Source organism: Schistocerca gregaria, unplaced genomic scaffold, assembly GCF_023897955.1.
Source record: "Schistocerca gregaria isolate iqSchGreg1 unplaced genomic scaffold, iqSchGreg1.2 ptg000553l, whole genome shotgun sequence".
Taxonomy (NCBI): Eukaryota; Metazoa; Arthropoda; class Insecta; order Orthoptera; family Acrididae; genus Schistocerca; species Schistocerca gregaria.
In genome coordinates, this window is record NW_026061947.1 from 3823652 (window position 1) to 3841352 (window position 17701).

Sequence of the window (17701 nt, forward strand, 5' to 3'; positions counted from 1 at the left end):
ACGTCAACTTAGAAGCTTCTTCTGTGTTCTACTATGGTGCTTGTAGTGTCTACGCATTCCGCAGCACGCGACATAGCTTTGCACACGATAAATGTAACCGTTTCAGGGAGTAGAGCGGCCAATGTGACGATTTGATATTAAGTCACTTCGACAGCAAATGACGAAAACTAGCGGATTTCTTAGATTTTTACTACATTTGAACACATTTCACATTCTCCCTTGCAAAGTGGCTGCTAGTCCCCCCTTCATAAAAATTCTTAAGGTCCTAGCTCAGTCCAAGGCACCAAAGTCGTCTAAAATGTCAAAAATCGATAACTAAAACCTGAATTGTTATGCCTCTTAGTGTTTTTTACATCAACTTAGAAGCTACTTCTGTGTTCTACTATGGTATTTTTAGTGTCTGCGCATTCCGCAGCACCCCAAATAGTTTTGCACACGATAAATGTAACCGTTTAATAGAGAAGAGCGGCCAATGTGACGATCTGACATTAAGTTGATTCGATAGCAAATGACGAAAACGGGCGAATTTCTTAGGTTTTTTTTTACATATGAACACTTTTCACATTCTCCCGTGCAACGTGGCTGCTAGTCCTCCCTTCATGCAAAATCTTAAGGTCCTAGCTCATGTCCAAGGCACCAAATCGGGCTAAAAAGTCAAAAATCGTTAACTAAAACTTGAATTGTACTGCTTCTTATTGGCTATTACATCAACTTAGAAGCTTCTTCTGTGGTCTTCTATGGTGCTTTTAGTGTCTCCGCATTCCGCAGCACGCAACATAGCTTCGCACACGTTAAATGTAACCGTTTTAGAGAGAATAGCGGCCAATGTGAAAATCTGCCATTAAGTCGATTCGATAGCAAAATGACGAAAACGGGCGGATCTATTAGGTTTTTACTATATATGAACAGATTTCACATTCTTTCGTGCAACATGGCTCCTAGTCCTCCCATCATGAAAAATCTTAAGGTCCTAGCTCATGTGCAAGGCACCAAAGCCGCCTAAAAAGTCAATAATCGATAGCTAAAACTATTATTTTACTGCTTCTTACTGGCTATTACATCAACTTATAATCTTCTTCTGTTTTCTACTATGGTGCTTTTAGTGTCTCCGCAATTCGCAGCACGCAACATAGCTTTGCACCCGATAAATGTAACCGTTTCAGACATAAGAGCGGCCAACGTGGCCATCTGACATTAAAACGATTCGATAGCAAGTGACGAAAACGCTAGGATTTCTTAGGTTTTTCCTACATATGAACACTTTTCACATTATCCAGTGCAATGTAGCTAGTAGTCCTCCCTTCATGCAAAATCTTAAGGTCCTAGCTTATGTCCAAGGCAACAAAGCTGACTAAAAAGTCAAAAATCGTTAACTAAAGTTTCAATTGTACTGCTTCTTATTGGCTATTACATCAACTTAGAAGCTTCATCTGTGGTCTAGTATGGTGCTTTTAGTGTCTCCCCGTTCCGCAGCACGTGACATAGCTTTTCACACGTTAAATATAACCGTTTCAGAGAGAAGAGCGGCCAATGTGACGATCTGACATTAAGTCGATTCGATAGCAAATGACGAAAACGGGCGAATTTCCTAGGTTTTTACTACATATGAACACTTTTCACATTCTCCCGTGTAACGTGGATGCTAGTCCTCCCTTCATACAAATTCTTAAGGTCGTAGCTCATGTCCAAGGCGCGAAAGCCGGCTAAGAAGTTTATAATCGATAGCTAAAACTATTATTTTACTGCTTCATACTGGCTATTCCATGAACTTAGAAGCTTCATCTGTGTTCTACTATGGTGCTTTTAGTGTTTCCGCATATCGCAGCACGCGACATAGCTTTGCACACGACAAATATAACCGTTTCAGAGAGAAGAGCGGCCAATGTGACGATCTGACATTAAGTCGATTCGACAGCAAATGACGAAAACGGGCGGATTCCTAGGTTTTTACTACATATGAACACTTTTCACATTCTCCCGTGCAACGTGGCTGCTAGTCCTTACTTCTTGCAAAATCTTAAGGTCCTAGCAAAATGTCCAAATCACAAGAAGCCGGCTAAAACGTCAAAAATCGATAACTAAACTTGAATTGTAGTGCTTCTTACTGGCTATTACATCAACTTAGTATCTTCTTCTGTGTTCTACTATGGTACTTTCAGTTTCTGCGCATTCCGCAGCACGCCACATAGTTTTGCACACGATAAATGTCACCGTTTCATAGAGAAGAGCGGCCAATGTGACGATCTGACATTAAAACGATTCGATAGCAAACGACGAAGACGAGCGGATTTCTTAGGTTTTTAATACATTCGATCACTTTTCACATTCTCCCGTGCAACGTGGCTGCTAGTCCTCCCTTCATGCAAAATCGTAAGGTCCTAGCTCATGTCCAAGGCACCAAAGCTGTCTAAAATGTCAAAAATCGATAACTAAACTTGAATTGTACTGCTTCTTACTGGCTATTACATCAACTTAGAAGTTTCATCTGTGTTCTACTGCGGCGCTTTTAGTGTATCCGCATATCGCAGCACGCGACATAGCTTTGCATAGATAAATGTAAACATTTCATAGAGAAGAGCAGCCAATGTGACGATTTGATATTAAGTCAATTCAACAGCAAATGACGAAAACTAGCGGATTTCTTAGATTTTATCTACATTTGAACACATTTCACATTCTCCCGTGCAACGTGGCTGCTAGTCCTCCCTTCATACAAATTCTTAAGGTCCTAGCTCATGTCCAAGGCACCAAAGCCGGCTAAAAAGTCAAAAATCGATAACTAAAACTTGAATTGTTATGCCTCTTAGTGTTTTTTACATCAACTTAGAAGCTACTTCTGTGTTCTACTATGGGACTTTTAGTGTCTCCGCATTCCGCAGTACGGGACATAGTTTTGCACACGATAAATGTAACCGTTTCAGAGAGAAGAGCGGCCAATATGACAATCTGATATAAAGTCGAATCGATAGCAAACGACGAAATCGGGCGAATTTCTTAGGTTTTTACTACATATGAACACATTTCACATTCTCCCGTGCAACGTGGCTGCTAGTCTTCCCTTCATGCAAAATCGTAAGGTCCTAGCTGATGTACAAGGCACCAAAGCCGCCTAAAAATTTAAAAATCTATCACTAAAACTTCAATTGCACTGCTCCTTACTGGCTATTACACCAACTTAGAAGCGTCTTCTGTGTTCTACTATGGGGCTTTTGGCGTCTCCGCATTCCTCAGCACGCGACATAACTTTGCACACTATAAATTTATCCATTACAGAGAGAAGTGCGGCCAACGTGACGACCTGACATTATGTCGATTTGACAGCAAATGACGAAAAAAACGGGCCGGTTTCTTAGGTTTTTACTACATATGAACTCTTTTCACATTCTCCCGTGCAACGTGGCTGCTAGTCTTCCCTTCATGTAAAATCGTAAGGTCCTAGCTCATGTCCAAGGCACCAAAGCCGTATAACATGTCAAAAATCGATAACTAAAACTTGAATTGTTATGCCTCTTAGTGTTTTTTACATCAACTTAGAAGCTACTTCTGTGTTCTACTATGGGACTTTTAGTGTCTCCGCATATCGCAGCACGTGACGTAGCTTTGCACTCCATAAATGTAAACGTTTCAGAGAGAAGAGCGGCCAATGTGACGATCTGACAATAAGTCAATTCGATAAAAAAAATGGCGAAAACGGACAAATTTCTCAGGTTTTTGGTACATATGAACACTTTTCACATTCTTCCGTGGAAGGTGGCTGCTAGTCCTCCCTTCATGCAAGATCGTAAGGTCCTAGCTCATGTCCAAGGCACCAAAGCCGCCTATAAAGTCAACAATCGATATCTAAAACTTCTATTGTACTGCTTCTTACTGGATATTACATCAACTTAGAAGCTCCTTCTGTATTCTGCTATGGTGCTTTTAGTGTCTCCGAATTTCACAGCACGCAACATAGCTTTGAACACGATAAATGTAACCGTTTCAGAGAGAAGAGCGGCCAGTGTGACGATCTGACATTAAGTCGGTTCGATAGCAAATGACGAATACGGGCGGGTTTCTTAGGTTTCTACTACATATGAACTCATTTCACATTATCCCGTGCAACGTGGCAGCTAGTCCTCCCTTCATGCAAAATCGTAAGGTCCTAGCTCATGTCCAAGGCACCAAAGCCGTCTAACATGTCAAAAATCGATAAGTAAACTTGAATTGTACTGCTGTTTACTGGCTATTACATCAACTTAGAAGTTTCTTCTGTGTTCTACTGTGGTTCTTTTAGTGTCTCCGCATATCGCAGCACGCGACATAGCTTTGCACACCATAAATGTAACCGTTTCAGAGAGAAGAGCGGCCAATGTGACGATCTGACAATAAATGAATTCTATAGCAAATGACGAAAACGGTCGAATTTCTCAGGTTATTGCTACATATGAACACTTTTAACATTCTTCCGTGCAAGGTGGCTGCTAGTCCTCCCTTCATGCAAGATCGTAAGGTCCTAGCTCATGTCCAAGGCACCAAAGCCGCCTATAAAGTAAACAATCGATAACTAAAACTTGTATTGTATTGCTTCTTACTGGTTATTAGATCAACTTAGAAGCTGCTTTTGTGTTCTACTATGGTGCTTTTAGTGTCTCCAAATTTCGCAGCACGCAACATAGCTTTCCACACGATAAATGTAACTGTTTCAGAGTGAAGAGCGGCCAATGTGACGATCTGATATGAAGTCGAATCGATAGCAAATGACGAAAACTAGCGGATTTCTTAGATTTTAACTACATTTGAACACATTTCACATTCTCCCGTGCAACGTGGCTGCTAGTCCTCCCTTCATACAAATTCTTAAGGTCCTAGCTCATGTCCAAGGCACCAAAGCCGGCTAAAAAGTCAAAAATCGATAACTAAAACTTGAATTGTTATGCCTCTTAGTGTTTTTTACATCAACTTAGAAGCTACTTCTGTGTTCTACTATGGGACTTTTAGTGTCTCCGCATATCGCAGCACGTGACGTAGCTTTGCACACCATAAATGTAAACGTTTCAGAGAGAAGAGCGGCCAATGTGACGATCTGACAATAAGTCAATTCGATAGCAAATGGCGAAAACGGACAAATTTCTCAGGTTTTTGGTACATATGAACACTTTTCACATTCTTCCGTGGAAGGTGGCTGCTAGTCCTCCCTTCATGCAAAATCGTAAGGTCGTAGCTCATGTCCAAGGCACCAAAGCACGCTAAAAAGTCAACAATAGATAACTAAACTTGAATTGTACTGCTTCTTACTGGCTATTGCATCAACATAAAAGCTTCTTCTGTGTTCTAATTTTGTGCATTTAGTGTCTCCGCAGTCCGCAGCACGCGACATAGCATTTCACACGATAAATGTAACCGTTTCAGAGATAAAAGCGGCCAACGTGGCCGTCTGACATTAAGTCGAATCGATAGCAAGTGACGAAAACGGGCGGATTTCTTAGGTTTTTACAACATATGAAAACATTTCACATTCTCCCGTGCAAAGTGGCTGCTAGTCATTCTTTCATGCAAAATCGTAAGGTCCTAGCTCATGTCCAAGGCACCAAAGCCGGCTAAAAAGTCAAAAATCGATAACTAAAACTTGAATGGTAATGCTTCTTACTGGTTATTACATCAACTTAGAAGCTATTTCTGTGTTCTACTATGGTGGTTTGAGTGTCTCCGCATATCGCAGCACGCGACATATCTTTGCAAAGATAAATGTAACCATTTCAGAGAGAAGGGCAGCCAATGTGACGATCTGACATTAAGTCGATTCGATAGCAGATGACGCAAACGGGCGGATTTCTTAGGATTTTACTACATATGAACACTTTTCACATTCTCCCGTGCAACGTTGGTGCTAGTCCTCCCTCATGCAAAATCTTAAGATCCTAGCTCATGTCCAAGGCACCAAAGCAAACTAAAAAGTCAATAATCGATAACTAACCTTGAATTGTACTGCTTCTTACTGACTGTTACATCAACTTAGAAGCTTCATTTGTGTTCTACTTTTGTGAATTTAGTGTCTCCGCATTCCGCAGCACGCGACCGTTTCAGAGATTAGGGTCCAATGTGACCATCTAACATGAAGCCGAATAGATAGCAAATGACGAAAACGGGCTGATTTCTTAGGTTATTACTACATATGCACACCTTTCAAATACTCCCGTGCAACGGGGTTCGCTAGTCCTCCGTTTATGCAATATCTTAAGGTCCTAGCTCATGTCCAAGGCACCGAACCTGGCTAAATATTCTATAACCTGTAACTTAAACTTGAATTTTACTGCTTCTTACTGTCTATTACATTAACTTAGAAGATTCTTCTGTGTTCTACTATGGTGCTTTTAGTGTCTCCGCATTTCGCAGCACGCGACATAACTTTGCACACGTTAAATGTAACCGTTTCAGAGAGAAGAGCGGTCAATGTGACGATCTGACATTAAGTCGACTCGATAGCAAATGACGATAACGGGCTGATTTCTTAGGTTTTTACTACATCTGAACTCTTTTCAGATTCTCCCGTGCAACGTGGCTGCTAGTCCTCCCTTCATGCAAAATCTTAAGGCCCTTGCTCAAGTCCAACGCACCAAAGCCGGCTAAAAAGTCAAATATCGGTAAGTAAACTTGAATGGTACTGCTTCTTACTGGCTATTACATCAACTTAGAAGCTTCTTCTGTGTTCTACTATGGTGCTTTTAGTGTCTCCGCATTCCGAAGCACGCGACAAAGATTTGCACACGATAATTGTAACTGTTTCAGAGAGAAAAGCGGCCATTTTGACGATCTGACATTAAGTCGATTCGATAGCAAATGACGAAAACGGGCAGATTTCTCAGGTTTTTCCTACATATGAACACTTTTCACATTCTGCTGTGCAACGTGGCTGCTAGTCCTCCCTTCATGCAAAATCGTAAGGTCCTAGCTCATGTCCAAGGCACCGAAGCCGGCTAAAAAGTCAAAAATCGAAAACTAAACTTTAATTGTACTGCTTTATACTGGCTATTACTTCAACTTAGAAGCTTCTTCTCTGTTCTACTATGGTTCTTTTAGTGTCTCCGCATTTCGCAGTTCGCGACATAGCTTTGCACAAGATAAATGTAACCGTTTCAGAGCGAAGAGCGGCCAATGTGACTATCTGACTTTAAGTCGATTCGATAGCAAATTTATTTATTTATTTAACCTGACAAGATTAGGGCCATCAGTCCCTCTCTTACATCTAACCAGGCATTCTACTTATTTTACAGTCATATGTTGTAGTAGGCATGTTAAACTACATCTAATACAAAAAGTGAGATAAACAATTAGAAAGGTACACCTCCAAAAATACATTATTGAAGAGAAAGATTTCAGATAGGAGTGCTGGCAGCAGGGAGTGTGGGGGGAAATCATGGTGAAGGGAGGAGAAGAATAGAGGGACATGATGAAACATAATTAAGGAAAATATAAAGGAAAATAAGACTGCGTGGCTAATAGAGATAGATGAAGAAGAAGGCATCTCAGAAGCAAGATAGGAGACGCTAGCTTTGCTATTTGACATATGAGAGGATTGGCCTTGCACATTAATTTTGTGGAGAATTTTATGCGGATGATAGTAGGAAATGCTTCAACTTCTTCTTAAAATCAACAGGAGATTGAATTTTCCTCAAGGTAAGGGGCAGTTTGTTCCAGAGGCGGACAGCGGCAACTGAGAAGGAGTTTGCAAAAGTTTTTGTTTTGTGAGTGGGCACAGCTAGGATACCAGATAAGAGCGACCTCGTGTTTCGATTATGATGGCATTACACGTTTTTAATCTCTGAAGCTAGGTACTGGGGTGCTTGCGCGACGAGGAGTCGGTGAAGTAGACATATAGTGTGGTAGTCACGCAGTTTGTCCGGCGGCAGCCACCCCAGCTCGGAGTATGAAGCACTAACATGATCATATCGGCGAATGTTGCAGGTGTAACGCACACAGGCATTCATGGTTAGCTCTAGCCGTCTTTTGTTTTCACTACTCATGCCTTGTTGAATCACATCACAATAGTGGAGGTTCGGTAGAACGAGTGCTTGCACGAGCTGGCGTTTCAAGTTCTGTGGGAATATGTTCCGAAACTTTTTGAGAGCATAGAGACAAGCAGACGTCTTTCGGCACACTGCGACTGTATTCTCCGCCCAGTTGAGATGCTCGTCCAAAGTTACACCCAAGTTCTTCACTGTTTTCTGATATGGTATTGGAGTACCTTCGAGCAGAATAGGAGGTAGCCGTTCGCGGAAATCTGAACTTATTAATTTCTGATGGGCTATTAAGATTACTTGCGTCTTTTTTGCGTTTAATTTAAGCCCCTGGTTTTTCGCCCATGTCACTACTGAAGACAGATCATCATTCATCAGAGCGATTGCAGTGTTTACGTCTTCAGGTCTGACGCTTAGGTAGAGCTGGAGGTCGTCGGCATATGTTTACAGGAGGACAAAACCGACGAAATATCGTTGACATATAAAGAAAACAACAGTGGTCCTAAGACTGATCCTTGTGGCACTCCCGAAGAAATATGTTTCAAGGAAGATTTTTCATTTGCGCAGACAACACATTGCTGTCTGTCTTTTAAGTAGCTTTCAAACCATCTCATTGCACTATCAGAGAAATTAAGCTGTTGCATTTTTCTGAGTAATATGTCAAAGTTAACAATGTCAAAAGCTTTGCTAAAGTCCAGTACCGTCAATATTGTTGCCTTTCGATTGTCGATGGCATATTTCAGGTCATCAGTTACTTTAATTAGAGCAGTGTTTGTGCTGTGATGTTTATGGAAACCAGATTGAAATTTGTCATATAGACTGAATTCATGCAAGTGTTCAGTGATTTGGTCATGAACAATATATTCAAGGGCTTTGGAAACAGCTGGCTGTATGCTAATTGGTCGGTAATCACTAGGCAGTTGCGGGTTTTCGATCTTAGGGATGGGTCGAATTATGCTTCTTTTCCATGCAGTGGGGTATATTCCGTTCACGAGGGAAAAATTAAATATGTCAGTTAAGACAGGTACTAAGATATCGGCAACATTCTTAATCATGGTTATACCGATAATGTCGTTGCCTATTGCATCAGAAGAGATTCTCATTATTGCTTTTCTTGCCGTATTTGTTGTTACATGTTTTAGATGGAAGGTATCGTTGTTAGTTATCCTGTTTGGGGATTCTTGTGGACGGTAATTATCAGCCGTGCTGGTAATGAGAGGTGCAGAGAAGAATTCATTTAATTCGTTAGCTGACACATGAAAAGTAGTTTCCGATTTTGCCTTTCCGACCCCAAGCTACGGACATTCTTCCATAGAGTCGTGGGTGTCAGATCGCTGCATACAAGGGAGCGAGCGTGCCTGATTTTGGCATTGCGAATGCATTGTTTCACTCTGTTCCGTAGCTTTCTATATTCTTCGAAACTCTCGGTTTTCGGATCTGCCTTGAAACGCCTGTGGGCAGCATCCCTATTAGTCATCCTTTGACGTAATTCAGCTGTCAGCGATGGAGCAGGAGATTTTCTTACACGGACTGTGCGCACAGGTGCATGTTTGTCAAAGAGGGCAGTGAGTTTATCACCAAGTTCATTAATTTTGCCGTCGCTTGTAGGTTCTCTGATTATTTGATGCCATGAGATTTCTGAGCAATCGGCTGTTAGAGCGTCAAGGTCAATACGTTTCATGTTCCTACAAGTTATGTAACGCGATTTGATCCTTGGGGGCTGCACAGAGTAGGCCAGGAATATTACATAATGTGCTGAGAGGCCAGGGGCTGCTGATTGACCAACATCTCTTACTTTGTCTGTTTCGTTGCGATCACGTCTATAAGAGTATGACTGTGCGCCATATGGTGTGTAGGTTGTAATGGAAGAATGTTCATGCTATTGCAACTAAACAATCTTCTTAGGTTTATTGCGGAGGAAGTGTCTCTTAGCAGGTCTATGTTCAAATCACCCATTACGATGACATGTTCGTATTGACACTGAAGTGAATGTAATTCCGACTGGAAGGAACTCATTGAGCTTACTTTTGGCGCATTGTACACGACGCCAGTCAAGAATCTCCGATTTTGTATATTTATCTCAATGAACATGAATTCAGCCTCTTTTTCTTCAGCAGGATTTGACGTACTTAAAACTTTCGCTTTGAGATCTGTTCGTATATTTGCGCCGACCCCGCCACCTCGCTTTTTTGATCTGTCTGCCCTAAGAAATTTGTACCCTGGGAGATGGATAGATGCAGAGGATACGTGTGGTTTCAACCACGTTTCGGATAAGAGGATTACGTGGTAGTTTAGTTGGTTGAAGAGGAGGCTAAGTTCTTCGTAATGCGCAGGTAAAGTCTGAATGTTGCAGTGAGCTGCTAAAAGCTCGCTGAGCAGCCTGGAGTAGGGTGGCAGACTGGTTGTCCCTTTCTTAGGGACTACCTGCCGCGAGGGGCACTGGCCGGTGTTTCCGCCAATTGACATCATACAGGGGTGTCCGAGATTTTGCGCGCCCTGTTTGTGACTCCGCGAGTGTCAAAAGAAACGCGACTGCAAGAGATTTCCTGAGGTTGCGGGAGTATAGAAAATGGATTAGTGGTATTCGGTGCAGGGAGAATATGACCAAAATGGAGACGGCTGTGTGTCACTGAGTATCCTATGTCGTAAGAGGAGAAATGTAATTAGAGTTGAAACGTCCCCTAGGAACAATTATACAAGACTGTGCTTAAACTGACACACAATATTTTTTAACGCAACGCAATCTGACTTTCAATAATCCCTACAAAAGAATGGCCCTGACTAACATTAACCTATACCTTTCACAAATCACTTACCTCACCAAAAATCTTCGTTACTCGAACTACTGCAATACAGCGAGCACCACTACTGCCAGCTAAATAAAAGATTCAAACTACGGAAGTCACTAACTACTGATAGGCAGGCATAGTTAGCAAATGAAAGATTTTAATTGAGAACAAACAATGTATTTACCTTAAGAGTCATTATATATATATATCAGTTCATGACACCAATTCTTACAAATTTCAAAACTCCGCCATCTCTCTCCGCACATCCACCACTGCTGGCGGCTCACCTCCAACTGCACAACGCTACGCGCTGTTAACATCCAGCCGCCCAACACTACAATGGCGAGTATTACAACAATGCCAACCTGCCACTGACTGCACACAGCACAGCCAGTGATTTTTCATACAGAGCGCTATGTGGCGTTACCAATAAAAAAATCTAAACAGCCTACTTACATAGCCCCCATGCTCACCACAAAAAACTTTACAAATTATTTTGGGCAGTGGCCAATACAGATTTGAAAAAAATTTTTCATAATTACAATAACAAAGAAATGAAATGCACACACTTATCACTACAATGTTGGTCAAAAGCTAAAATTTTCTCACTGTCCATAATGACAGTCCTGATCATTCATCACAGTAAAATTGCAGAATTTTTTTTTTCTCAAAGTCGGAGCAGTAAAAGAAAATGCACATGCAAGTAGTGTATTTCCATGCAGTCTTCAAGAAGTAGTGGTGTCCTTCCAACGGAAAGACATGCTGACAGGTAATGGGCCACAACGGAGCAAACCCACAGCAGAGTCAGTCGAAGTTTTGAAGAATATTGGAAGGTTGGTCATCACAGAGCAGACCTACTATAGTCCTAGTAGAGATTATGGTATTGGTGGGCCACCAGAGGTGCAGACCCACTGCAGTCCTTGTACAGATAATGGTATTGGTGAGTCATCAACGGTGTAGACCCACTGTAGTCCTTGTAGAGATGGCTAGCAGGCAACTGTTGCGACTGTGCAGGTGCACAATCACCATCGAAGAGTCTTGCGGAGAATATAGCAAATCCATCAACCAATTTTCCTTAGAACCAACAATGCTGTTAACCAGTCCCTTGCTGAATCATTAACACACGTGCAAACACTATCAGTCCCTGCTTCTCACATATTGTCTGTATACTATGGCCAACAGAAACGTGTGCAGTGAAATGTAACTTACAAGTTACTTAATTTGATGAACTGGTGTCAATTACAATTTTATAACATAAGAATACAATAACAAAGGTACAAAATACATCATTAAAACGTAATAATACAGATAACATTTGTAGTAAAACAGACATTACAAAAGAATAGAAATAAACATGCACATCAGAGTTACAAAAATTATGACATAAGTACATACATAAAAGATCAGAATAGATTTTGAAACATCAACTTCACACATGAGCATTAGAATAAAACAGAATAAATAATGTGTAAACATCTTTACGAACTAAATAACATGTTATTAATGCAAATTATATTTGAGGATAACGGTATTCCTCATCATAGTGAATGTAGCTTAGTATTAGAAGAGAAAAAATTCTATGAAACAGTACATAGAGACAGGAAGAGAACAAATACACAAGGGTACACAAACACATAGTGGGATAACACAAAAGGAAAGGACAGGGTTTTTTTTCAATGTAACATTTGGTATTGCAGTGCAACCCAAAACTTCAGTCCATAGATCGTCCCTCTTATTTCAACATTTGCTCCAGCCAAAAAAAATCCTATCCAAGCATGCTTTCTGTTTTCTGTTCACATCCTCTTTCAAAAATAGTTTTTCTCCACTGTACACTACTTTTTTGGCCAAACCATTTTCTTATAGCTTCTCAATGCTTTTCTTCCAATTCATCATAGTTAGTTTCTTATAAAGTCTACCCCCTCTTAAGCTAACTTCAACCTACTGAGCTCAGATGCTTAACTAAGGGACGAGGCAATGCAGCAGCACAAAACAATTTACACGAACAGCAATGATAAAAAAATGGAAATTGCCAAAAAAGGCAGCAATATTACAACTATATAAGGCAATGCGCACCAAACAAGAAAAATAAATCAGTAATAAAATTGGCTTAACCTAGTAACACAAAGTGACATTCAGTAGCACTATGAATGGCAAACAGCCGCAGAAAATGCTATAACTTATACCTAAACATGACAAAGCTCAAGCAGAAAAAAATGTACACTAAAGACAACAATGCAGATATGGACAATGTCCATTCACATCTTATAGTCTATGTAATTAAAGTGGTGCACCACGAAAACTTATTGTAAAAAAATATTACTGTGTACTTGAAAAGAAAATTTTGTATTCAGTTACTGTGATTAATCCCTTCATATTGTTCTTTCTATTCAAAGTGCTCCTTTTTCGAATAATATGGATCATAAAATTATTATTTAATAGGTCTGTTGGCAGAAAGTGTTCATATTAGCAAATGCATTTAATTTTATTTTATAAAATCAGTGATGCAACACAGCTGGAAAACAGATATCAAATGAAATAAGCAACTATGGACAAAGCATAAAAATATCATTCAATAGTCATGTGACATTTCATAAGTTAGTAGAATTCTCTCAACTCTAGTAGAAAGACGTTTGTTATAATCAGGTGTCAGATGTAAGTATCTTTCTCAGTAATGAGCGTGTCGTATTTGCGGTGCTTTCTACAAAGGAATGTCAATAGCGAAGATAATGGCCTCCCTTTTTTTTTACCTGTGCCTCTGAAAGGCACACACTAATGGCTTTCTTTTGTCAGGTGGTTGTCGCGCAGCTGGGTGCCCACGACACATTACGTGCAGGTGGTCACTTAACTGTCTTATCGAAATATTTACGACACCAGTTTCCCCTACAGTGGCAGTCTCATATAAAAAAAATTCACAGATGAAGAATTTGCGTTACAAATCTGTAGAAATAAAATCTTTTAAAAATAATAGTGTTCAAAAATTTTCGACAGCATAGTGATACATTCACGCATATACATAGTTTTCATAACACTTAAAGTACGATTCCTGGTTTCCAACAACATTTTTCACAAACCAGAGTCCCTAACCACTACTCATTATTCCTTACCTTATTCGTCTACACTTCTTCAATATTTCATCATAACAGATACGTAGCATAACCAAATAACTCATATAGCATCAGCTTAAACATACCTCAGCAGCATAATTCACATCGTCGTCGTAATAATAACATTGTAACACCTCAGTCAAATCTCAAAAATGTCATAGCTTTCTGCAATAATTTCAAAGCCTAAAAAAAATTCTCTGCTCACGACAAAAGTGTCATCTACCTCAAACGTACTTTAAAAATCATGATCCCATACCAAATATATCATTCAAAGCGCTCATAGTGTCACAATGGTTCCGAAAAAATATGAACTGTTCACAAAGTACAGACAAAATACAATTTCATAAGTGTGAAGTAATCCACCCGTATAATTACGTAAACATTTGTCACTGATGTAGTAAAAATATGTTTGTCTCTCAGTTAAATCATCAGATAGCTGTGTAATTAATGTGCTAGAGAAATATGGTACCGATGTGTAAAGTTGTATAAGCAAATACTATATTAGCTAGGCCTCCTTGAGCTTGCCATACACATGGTACACAAAGTAAGCGTGTAGCCCCCTGAGGATTAATGTAATTATATCCTCAGGTGTTACAGATTACAGCAAAGGAATGAAATGTATCACGGAAAACCTTTGTATCATTGTACTTCAAATATCTTTAAAAATAAATGTTTTAAGTACAAAATTAATCACTCAAATACGTGTACTGTAGCGCTAAAATGTGCGTCTTGTTGTAAGATAATCTCTGTGGAAGTGTCGTAGTTATCGTCCTCCGAAAGCTACGTTTTGCATAAGTCAATGTACTTACCTCATGATAAACAAAAGTGAAATGCTTTGCGTGTAGATATCGTAGTTACTACGCTTATTGCCGTGATGAAGTGAGTACTGTACTGTAGCGTATTGTTGTGCTACAGGAAAGGCTGTCTCATTGTAGCTATATCACAAAGTTACTACTAAAACATGTTTTCCTTTCCAGAAGAATTCAGAAAAACTGTGCAGATATAAAACAGATACACAATAAAAGCACAATGTAAGTTGTGTCACACATTAGTAGCGTCGTGATATAATCGTGTAGCTATCAAAGAAACGAAATGCAAAGTCATCTTTAATCTCACAAAACTGCAAAGCAATTATCATGTTGTATAAGTCGATAAAAAATGTAAAAATTTTCTCAAAGTTTGCGTCTATGTTATTTTTCTCGGAGCCAACGTAGCTGCTAGTCCTCCCTTCTTGCAAAATCTTAAGGTCCTAGCTCACGTCCAAGGCACCAAACCCTGCTAAAACGTCCAAAATCGATAACTAAACTTGAATTGTAATGTTTCTTACTGGCTATTACATCAACTTAGAAGGTTCTTCTGTGTTCTACTATGGTGCTTTTAGTGTCTCCGCATTCCGCAGCTCCCGACATAGCTTTGCACACGATAAATGTAACGGTTTCAGGGAGAAGAGCGGGCAATGTGACGATCTGACATTAAGTCGATTCGATAGCAAATGACGCAGACGGTCAGATTTCTTAGGTTTTTACTACATATGGACACGTTTCACATTCTCCCGCCCAACTTGGCTCCTAGTCCTCCCTTCCTGCAAAATCTTAAGGTCCTAGCTCATCTCCAAGGCACCAAACGCGGTTATAAAGTCAAAATTCGATAACTAAACTTGAAATGTAATGTTTCTTACTGGCTATTACATCAACTTAGAAGCTTCTTCTGTGTTCTGCTATGGTGCTTTTAGTGTCTCCGCATTCCGCAGCACGCGACATAGCTTGGCACAAAATAAATGTAACCGTTTGAGAGAGAAGAGCGGCCAATGTGACGATCTGACATCAAGTCGATTCGACAGCAAATGACGAAAACTGGCGGATTTCTTAGGTTTTTACCACATATGAACACTTTTCACTTTCTCCCGTGCAACGCTTGTGCTAGTCCACCCTTCTTGCAAAATCTTAAGGTCCTAGTTCACGTCCAAGGAGTAAAAGCCAGCTAAAGAGCAAAAAATCGATAACTAAACTTGAATTGTACTGCTTCTTACTGGCTATTACATCAACTTAGAAGCTTCTTCTGTGTTCTACTATGGGGCTTTTAGTGTATCCGCATTCCGCAGCACGTGACCTAGCTTTGCACACAATAAATGTAAGCGTTTCAGAGTGTAGAGCGACCAATGTGACGATCTGACAAAAAGTCGATTCGATAGCAAATGACGAAAACGGGCGGATTTCTTAGGTTTTTACTACATATGAACACTTTTCACACACTCCCGTGCAACGTGGATGCTAGTCCTACCTGCATGCAAAATCTTAAGCTCCTAGCTCATGTCCAAGGCACCAAAGCCGGCTAAAAAGCCAAAAATCGATAACTAAACTTGAATTGAACTGCTTCTTACTGTCCATTACGTCACCATAGAAGCTTCTTCTGCGTTCTACTGAGGGGCTTTTTGTGTCTCCGCATTCAGCTGCACGCGACATTGCTTCGCACAAGATAAATGTAACCGTTTCAGCGAGATTAGCGCCAAATGATACCATCTGACATTAAGTCCATTCGATAGCAAATGAAGAAAACGGCCGGATTTCATAGGTTGGTACTACATATGAACACTATTCACATTCCCCCGTGCAACGTGGCTGCTAGTCCTCCCTTCATGCAAAATCTTAAGGTACTAGCTCATGTCCAAGGCACCGAAGCCGGCTAAAATGCCAAAAATCGATAACTAAACTTGAATTGTACTGCTTCTTACTGGCTATTACATCAAATTAGAAGCTTTTTCTGTGTTCTACTGAGGGACTTTTAATGTCTCCGCATTCCGCAGCACGCGACATAGCTTTGCACACGATAAATGTAACCGTTTCAAAGACAATAACTGCCAATGTGATGATCTGACAAAAAGTCGATTCGATAGCAAATGACGAAAACGGGCGGATTTCTTAGGTTTATACTACAAATGAAAAGTTTTCACCATTTCCCGTACAACGTGGCTGCTAGTCTTCCCCTCATGCAAAATCGTAAGGTCCTAGCTCATGTCCAAGGCAAAAAAAGCTGGCTAAAAAGAAAAAATCGATATCTAAACTAGAATTGTACGGCTTCATACTGGCTATTACATACTTAGAAGCTTCTTCTGTGTTCAACTATGGTGCTTTTAGTATCTCCGCATTCCGCAGCACGCGACATCGCTCTGCACACGATAAATGTAACCGTTTCAGAGAGAAGAACGTACAATATTACGATCTGATATTTAAGTTGATTCAATGGAAAATGACGAAAACGGGCGGATTTGTTAGCTTTTAACTACATATGAGCACTTTTCACTTCCTGCCGTGCAACGTTGGTGCAAGTCCTCTCTTCATGCTAAATCTTAAGGTCCTAGCTCATCTCCAACGCACCAAATCCGGCTAAAAAGTCAAAAATCGAGAACTAAACTTGAATTGTAATGTTTCTTACTGGCTATTACATCAACTTAGAAGTTTCTTCTGTGCTCTACTATAGTGCTTTCAGTGTCTCCGCATTCCGCAGCACCCGCCATAGCTTTGCACACAATAAATACAACCGTTTCAGAGAGAACAGCGGCCAATGTGACCACCTGACATTAAGTCGATTCGATAGCAAATGACGAAAACGGGCGGATTTCTTAGGTTGTTACTACATATGAACACTTTTCATATACTCCTGTGCAACGTGGATGCTACTCCTCCCTGCATGCAAAATCTTAAGTTCCTAGCTCATGTCCAATGCACCAAAGCCGGCTAAACAGCCAAAAATCGATAACTAAACTTGAATTGAACTGCTTCTTACTGTCCATTACATCAACATAGAAGCTTCTTCT